The sequence below is a fragment of the Rhea americana genome, unplaced genomic scaffold, assembly GCF_003343005.1.
Source record: "Rhea americana isolate MKP2758 unplaced genomic scaffold, rheAme1 scaffold_135, whole genome shotgun sequence".
Taxonomy (NCBI): domain Eukaryota; kingdom Metazoa; phylum Chordata; class Aves; order Rheiformes; family Rheidae; genus Rhea; species Rhea americana.
The window spans coordinates 755,147-761,516 of NW_028185428.1; positions in this window are offsets into that span (position 1 = coordinate 755,147).

The following is a 6,370-nucleotide window of genomic DNA, read 5'->3' on the forward strand; positions in this document are numbered from 1 at the left end:
CAACGCCTGAGTATTTCCATTTTGGCTGTGTTTGTCCGCTCTCCCGGGGAAGTGGGTCCTGTCACCACGTATCGCAGACCGGCAGGCCCCATCCCATTCCTGCAGTGTGGGGTGCCATAGCAAAGCCTTCAGKGAAGGAAATCATTCCTAATTCCATGTGCGACTTGGGAACTGGGGAAGAAGTAATGGAGAAGCTATAAGGGAAAAGTCGAATCGCARTTCCCAAGGCTAGGGGAGGAGGGACCAGAGAGTTAAAAGATCTATGCTCARAGTGTATGGGGATGGTTCATTAGCAGCCTTAACTCTGGCATTTCCAGTGCTTTATTTGACACCATAACATCTCTGCACACCTAGACACAGACATGCATACATTTATGTTTGCAAACGTATACACATACAGACGTGTGGAGTAGCTTTCAGAGGTCAGTCTGTAGAAGTCATAGGCTTTGAACCCTTTCCTTTTGCCTTCTGATCCATGGTGATCTTGGCGAACAACCTTCTCTGCTAGGTCCTATGAATCATAGTTATGAGAGGAGTGGAAATGCCTTGGCCAGAGATCCCAGCTGTAGCCCTTGCTTGAGGGTATCATAGCACAAATGTGTCTGTTCGTTCCAGAGGCACCGGCTGGCCGAATGTGTCTATCCTGGCCTGAGCTCCTGGCAGACCTGGTTACATAGGCACTGGCAGCACTAGGTTCTCCTTCCTGAAGAAGATTTAAGCCCAAACAGTGGTGATGTGATGCCTGCAGGGATGCTGGCACAGCACAGCCTGATGCCTTGCACGAAGCACTGGGCAAAATTGCGGAGAAGCAGGACTATGACTCACAGAAGCTGGTGACATTTAACAAATAAAGCCTGCGAGTCCAGGGCTGTAAAGTTTCTAGTTGGCAGCAGACAGGGCTAAAGGGTCTGGAGCCCCCCTTACTCTGCAGTGCACAGACTGTATGATGGGATGGAGCAAATTCTGCAGCACTGGGTGGTTCCCTCTCCCAATTTTGTCTTGTCTCCTGCCTCCTCAATGAGATGGGATCTGCCACGGGTAAAGGAGTGGCCAGATGCTGCTGTCCACTGTCCCAGTGCAAAGCCAGGCTTACTCTTCTGATCAAGACAGAATTAATTTCCAGGTGATGGAGAGAGCATTTGGCTTTAGGACTCYCTGGAAAACCTAGCAACTAGGACTAGCGGCAATAAATCAGGCAGTGGATGTTTTAATAGAGCAGCTGGGCCTGGGAACTTATGGTGAGACCTGACAGCTCATTCAGCACTTTTTCCAGCACAGGTCCCTGCTCCTGTTCCTCAGACACAGTCACTACCAAGTCATTCACCAGTGGTTTGGCTTTCTTCCAGTTTACACAGCAACACAACAGCTCTTCCCAGCAATTTCCAGTGTCGGCAGGAGGAGACACAGACAGAGGCAGATGTTCCCCAGGCTGCCTGCATTAAAGCGATAATCAAATGATAGATTATTTTCAAGCAAACTCACATTTTCAGACATTAATTTTAGTGCTGTGCAAATGGTTTCAGGGAAAAAGAACTGATACTACTTAGACTATGGAGAATGGTGGTGTGAGCCAGAYCTGCTGCAGGCAATGTTGGAGTGTGGTTTTGGGTGGCACTGCTATGCTCCACACCCTGGAAGCCACCTGTAACCTCCACAGCCAGGAAGGGATGCACACGCGATGCATGGGAGGAGCTACAGGTCCTCTGGCATTATCCATTTGAGCATGCACGTGGACAGAGTCTCTAAGTCAAGTCTCATGAATATTCCCTTATTGAAAGCAGAYCAGTGAAAAGAGAAGTGCTGTGGAAGCTGAGGTATCTGGAGTGACTTGTCCTGCATGTCAGGACTGCAGGGCCTTCATCTCACCTCCTGAAAAGTGAGAAAGCAGGAAGGAGGTGCTGCAAGATGTGCCTAAGGGAAGGGTGACAGCAGAGTCTGGCATTACCTAAGGCATTAAAGATGAGCTTTTGTCCTAAAACCAGTAAGAGTCTTCAACCTCTAGCCTTCTGGGTGAGATAATGTCCCCGGCCAGCCCACTGCTGCTTCTGCATTTTGGAGGAGCCAAGGGGCACGCAGCGAGGCCAGGGCTCCCCAGCAGTGYCAGGGCATGTTGCCTGAGGTTGGGACTTTCGAGGCTGCTGTGTTTCCTCCTCTCTGCATGTGCAACGATCTTTGTGTGCATCCTGCTCCTGCAGCCTCGGCTTTGGCCCCTGTTCCTCGGAGGTGGTGGCTGTGAAGCCGAGCGCTGCTGGCCACGTCAGCAGCTCCAGCGAAGCAGCATCAGCAGAATGATGCAAAGGGAGATTTATACCAGCTGAGGTTCTGGCCCCCGAGGTATCTGACCTGCTTTCCCATTGCCAACTATGCTTCAACCCGTTAAAGGTCATAGGAAGTTGGGTTTATTTTTAGTTTTCCTTTTTAAGTTGCCCTGGAGCTGTGAGGACTGATGGAAGGAAGAAGCATCCTCCTTCCCATCAGCCATTAGGTCAAGATCCCAAGATGTTGCTAATGGATGGCCTTGCCCCATCATGAGGTCCCTGCAAAAAGCTCAGCCCTCRGACCTTTCCGCCTCCGAGGAAGCCYGCTGGCACATCTCCCGGTCTTCCCGGAGCTCCGCAGGGAGCAGCGCCGACCCATACTTATCAGCAGGAGCAATTTAGCCTTGGCAAATGCTGCTGCTTTCTCATTGCGGTAGTGGCATTACCCCAAGCACTTGTTTTCCTTTTGCTTCTTGTGTTGTTTYGTGGGGAAACTTGGAATCAGGGTGATTCCTGCAGATTTTGGRGTGCTTCAGGTGGGAATGGTGAACTCCTTGCAGGGTGCAGCCTGGCCTGGCAAATCAGCAGGACTTTTCCTCCCTGTCCTCTGGCTTGGCCAGTCTCGGCAGGGCCCGCCTGACCCCTGCTCAGGACCCCTTTCCCAGTGGGGCCAGCTCTGGAGCCCCCCGTGCACGCAGCRGAGCGCGGTCGTGTCGCCCATTGCTGCACGTCTGAGCTGAGCGGGATCGCTAGGCCTGGATACGCAGCAGGTTCTCTCTTTTGGAGGAAATCTCATGTTTTTCTTTCTTTTTTCTCTGTTCTATAAATGGAATGAAGACGCTTAAAATAAATTTGCAGAGAACACCACTGAGACAACACAATGGGATCAAATCAGAGTGTTTGGATTAATTAGCTTACACTGAAACCTTTCATTCTGATTTTAACCTCAGCTTTATGTACAAAAAATTAAAGCAACAGAGCTTTGTGASTTGAAGAATCTAAATGTTCCACCCTGAAAATATCAAAATGAGACATTTTGGCCTCACTAATATGCTTTGTTTCTCTTTAAAAATGAAATGACATCAAGATCAACACCTTTTCATGTTGTCTGGATCATTAAAAGAGCTTCAAAGCAAAATGCAAATCAGCATGAACAAGTAATTTCTTAATTAGTTTTTSTCTTTTTCTGCCAAAGTCTACAAATACTGATTTCTTTTTCCACCCCCAAACTATGAGCTAGCCAAAATTATCAAAAGCTTTCTTTAAATATTTCCCCTTGCTTTATGGTTGATACATGGAGCTTGAGCCGAGTGAAACAGATGATGTGATTTATATCAGTCATGTCACTGCTCAGGCGTCTTGGTGGGTGCTGCTCTTATCAGGAGATTTCTGGTGCTATTGGCTGTGGGGAGAGCGACATTAAATTTGCTTTCTGGGGCTATTTGTGTGGGAGACGTATTTACTCAGCCCCTTACAGCTCATATCATGTGAATATTGAAAGGAAAAGTAATACGAAGGAGGCTGGGATTTTATAAATGCTTTTGTGGTCTCAAGGTGAACAAAAAAGAAGTTTTAGTGAGTGTTTTCCTACTGGATGAAATTGAAAAATGAAAAATTGGAGATCTGGGAGGGGCCGTGCTCGGTTTGTCATTTTTCATTCGCTCTCCTTGTCCTTTTTATTTTTATTTCAATGGTAAAATAGAAAAAGGGTAAAAATGGAGGAAGAGAAAAATAATGAAGGAAAAGAGAAGCTAGAAGGAAGAAAAATAGGTCAATAGCGAAGTAAAAATGAAATATTTTGAAAATACGATTTTCAAGACATATTTTCAAATGACACATAGTTGCTTCGAAACCTCTCCGGCGAGAACAACTTTGACATTTTGACCAATTTTCCCTTCTCATTTTCCAGCRGCTCTATTCAGTGCAGCATGTGAACCGCCCTTCGCTGCACGTCTCAGACAGGGGTTGCCTGGCACGTTAGCTGACCTGCAGCGCCTTTAAAGCAGAGACGATGAAACCACCGCTGGAAAGAAGTGTGCCTTTCCCCGGCTGCTCGTCACTGCAGCGCACAGAGGGCACAGAGGGTTTGTGCAAATCAGCAGCCGGCGGCTCCTGGCCCCTCTGCTCGCAGCAGGGGCGGGAGCCCAGAGGGTGTCGATGGATCCGGCCGGCTGCGCGCGTGTCGGTGCTGGGCACAGCGTCAGTGCCATGCTGTGCTGGGCACGGCATGGCATGGCATAGTGCAGCACGGCATAGCACAGCACTGCGTGGCATGGCATGGCATTTCACAGCACAGCATGGCACTGCAGGGCATGGCACAGTACGGCATGGCATGGCATCGCATAGCACAGCACAGCACGGTATGGCATGGCACGGCACAGCATGGCATGGCAGGGCTCCCACGCTGCCTCGGAGCCCTTGCTGGGCCCGTGCTGAGGAAGTACAGCTCTCCAGGCTGACAGCCACAGCTGGCTGTCACGTCCCTATRCCATCAGCAGAGAGCTGCAGCCCTCTTGGGCCCGTGATGGGCACTGCGCACTGAGCTGCAGCCCGTGGCCCCATGGCAGCGTGCGGGCTGCTGGTGTTGGTGGGCTCTGGGCAGCCAGACTGTGGCCCAGCTCCAAAACAGTTTTTGCAAGGCTTGGTTGGGACCAGGATGCTGATGGTGCGGTAGTTGCTGCCATCTATTGGCACTGGCAATTAATATCCTGCAGGGAGAAAGCCTTGCTGCTTGGCATTTTGCACCTCCATGGGTCTTGTGGCTATTAGCTAATGAATTCTCCTACGGGGCTGCAGCTGGGAAGCAGAGATGGAGAAGCAAGGTGACCCCATGAGACCGCAGTGAGCACAGCGGGCGAGGCAGAGCTCAGACGTTCCTGTTTTGAAGCCCATGCTAAGGTCACTCGAAGATATGTGTGCCTGTCCCTGCAGGTCCCAAATTCTGCCCTCAGCGGGAGCAGTCAAACCCAGCAGCCCCCCCCACCCCACCCTGCACCCACACGAGCCCGCTGGCAATGCCAGAGGCTCCTGCTGAAACAGTAGGATCTGCATGCCGAGGGGCTGCATCCCAAACTTGCCCTGGGAAATGGGATGGGAGCATCCCATTCTGCACCAGTTTGCAGAAGCTGATGCCCCTCTGCACCCTGCTCAACCAGGCTGTATGGACCATGGCCAAGGCTCAGACCTGTCCCTGCACCAAAGTGAATTCACGACTCCCTGTTCCCRGCCCCTTCGCTGGGCATGGTGACCCCAGTGGCACTGCAGGCCCAAGGCAGCGCTGTGGGTCACGATGCGGGTGCTGGTCACTGCGTGTCCATGCACGGCAGATCCAGGAGCTGGAATTCGACAGCCCCCACCACACTGCTTGGGTCTGGAGATAAGGGCAGCAAATGCAGGATGTGATGCTCTGTACAGCCCGGYGCAGACCCTGCACGCGCTCCCCCGGGGGAAATGCCGCTGCCTTGTTTTTGTCCTACGGCCCGATCAACACGGCGCTTTTGGTTGCCTGCCAGGAGCCGGGCACAGGCGCTGAGCAGGGGCCTTATCAGCCGCGTTTAATAAGGTCTGCGAGCGTCTCTTATCGGAGTTCCTGCCAAGGTGTCCACAGGGCGCTGCCCGCCGCGGAGGCAGCAAAGAGCCTGCCGGTTCCTGTTCCCCTTGGCCCGGTTCGTCGCCTCCCAGCCGGGCAGCCCCTTCCCACGCTGCGGCCGCCCTCCCTCGAGCGTTCCCACGCCCGGCCGGGGCAAGCGGCGCTCGGCCGCCGTGCCGCCAGTGCTGCGCCCCGGAGCACTGGGCTGGGACCGGAGCAGGAGGGACTCGTGGCCTTCGGGATGTGCTGTCACACGAGGTTGGCACCCRGAGCTGACGGCAGGACACCGTAGGTAAGTGGAGGAGCTGATTTTCAGTGATTTTTCCCTTTGCTACACGCCTGCACAGCCCCTTGCTTTCCCCTGCAGCTGCCGGACAGCCCCGTGATCAGTGCCGCAGCCACATCCAGGAGCAAGCAGCACGGGGAAGGCTCTGTATTCTTAGCCACCTCCAGCAGAATGAATGTTTTTATAAAGCTCCATTTTTCAGTATCCCTCTGTCCTTCGGTTTGAGCCCTGCTTTCC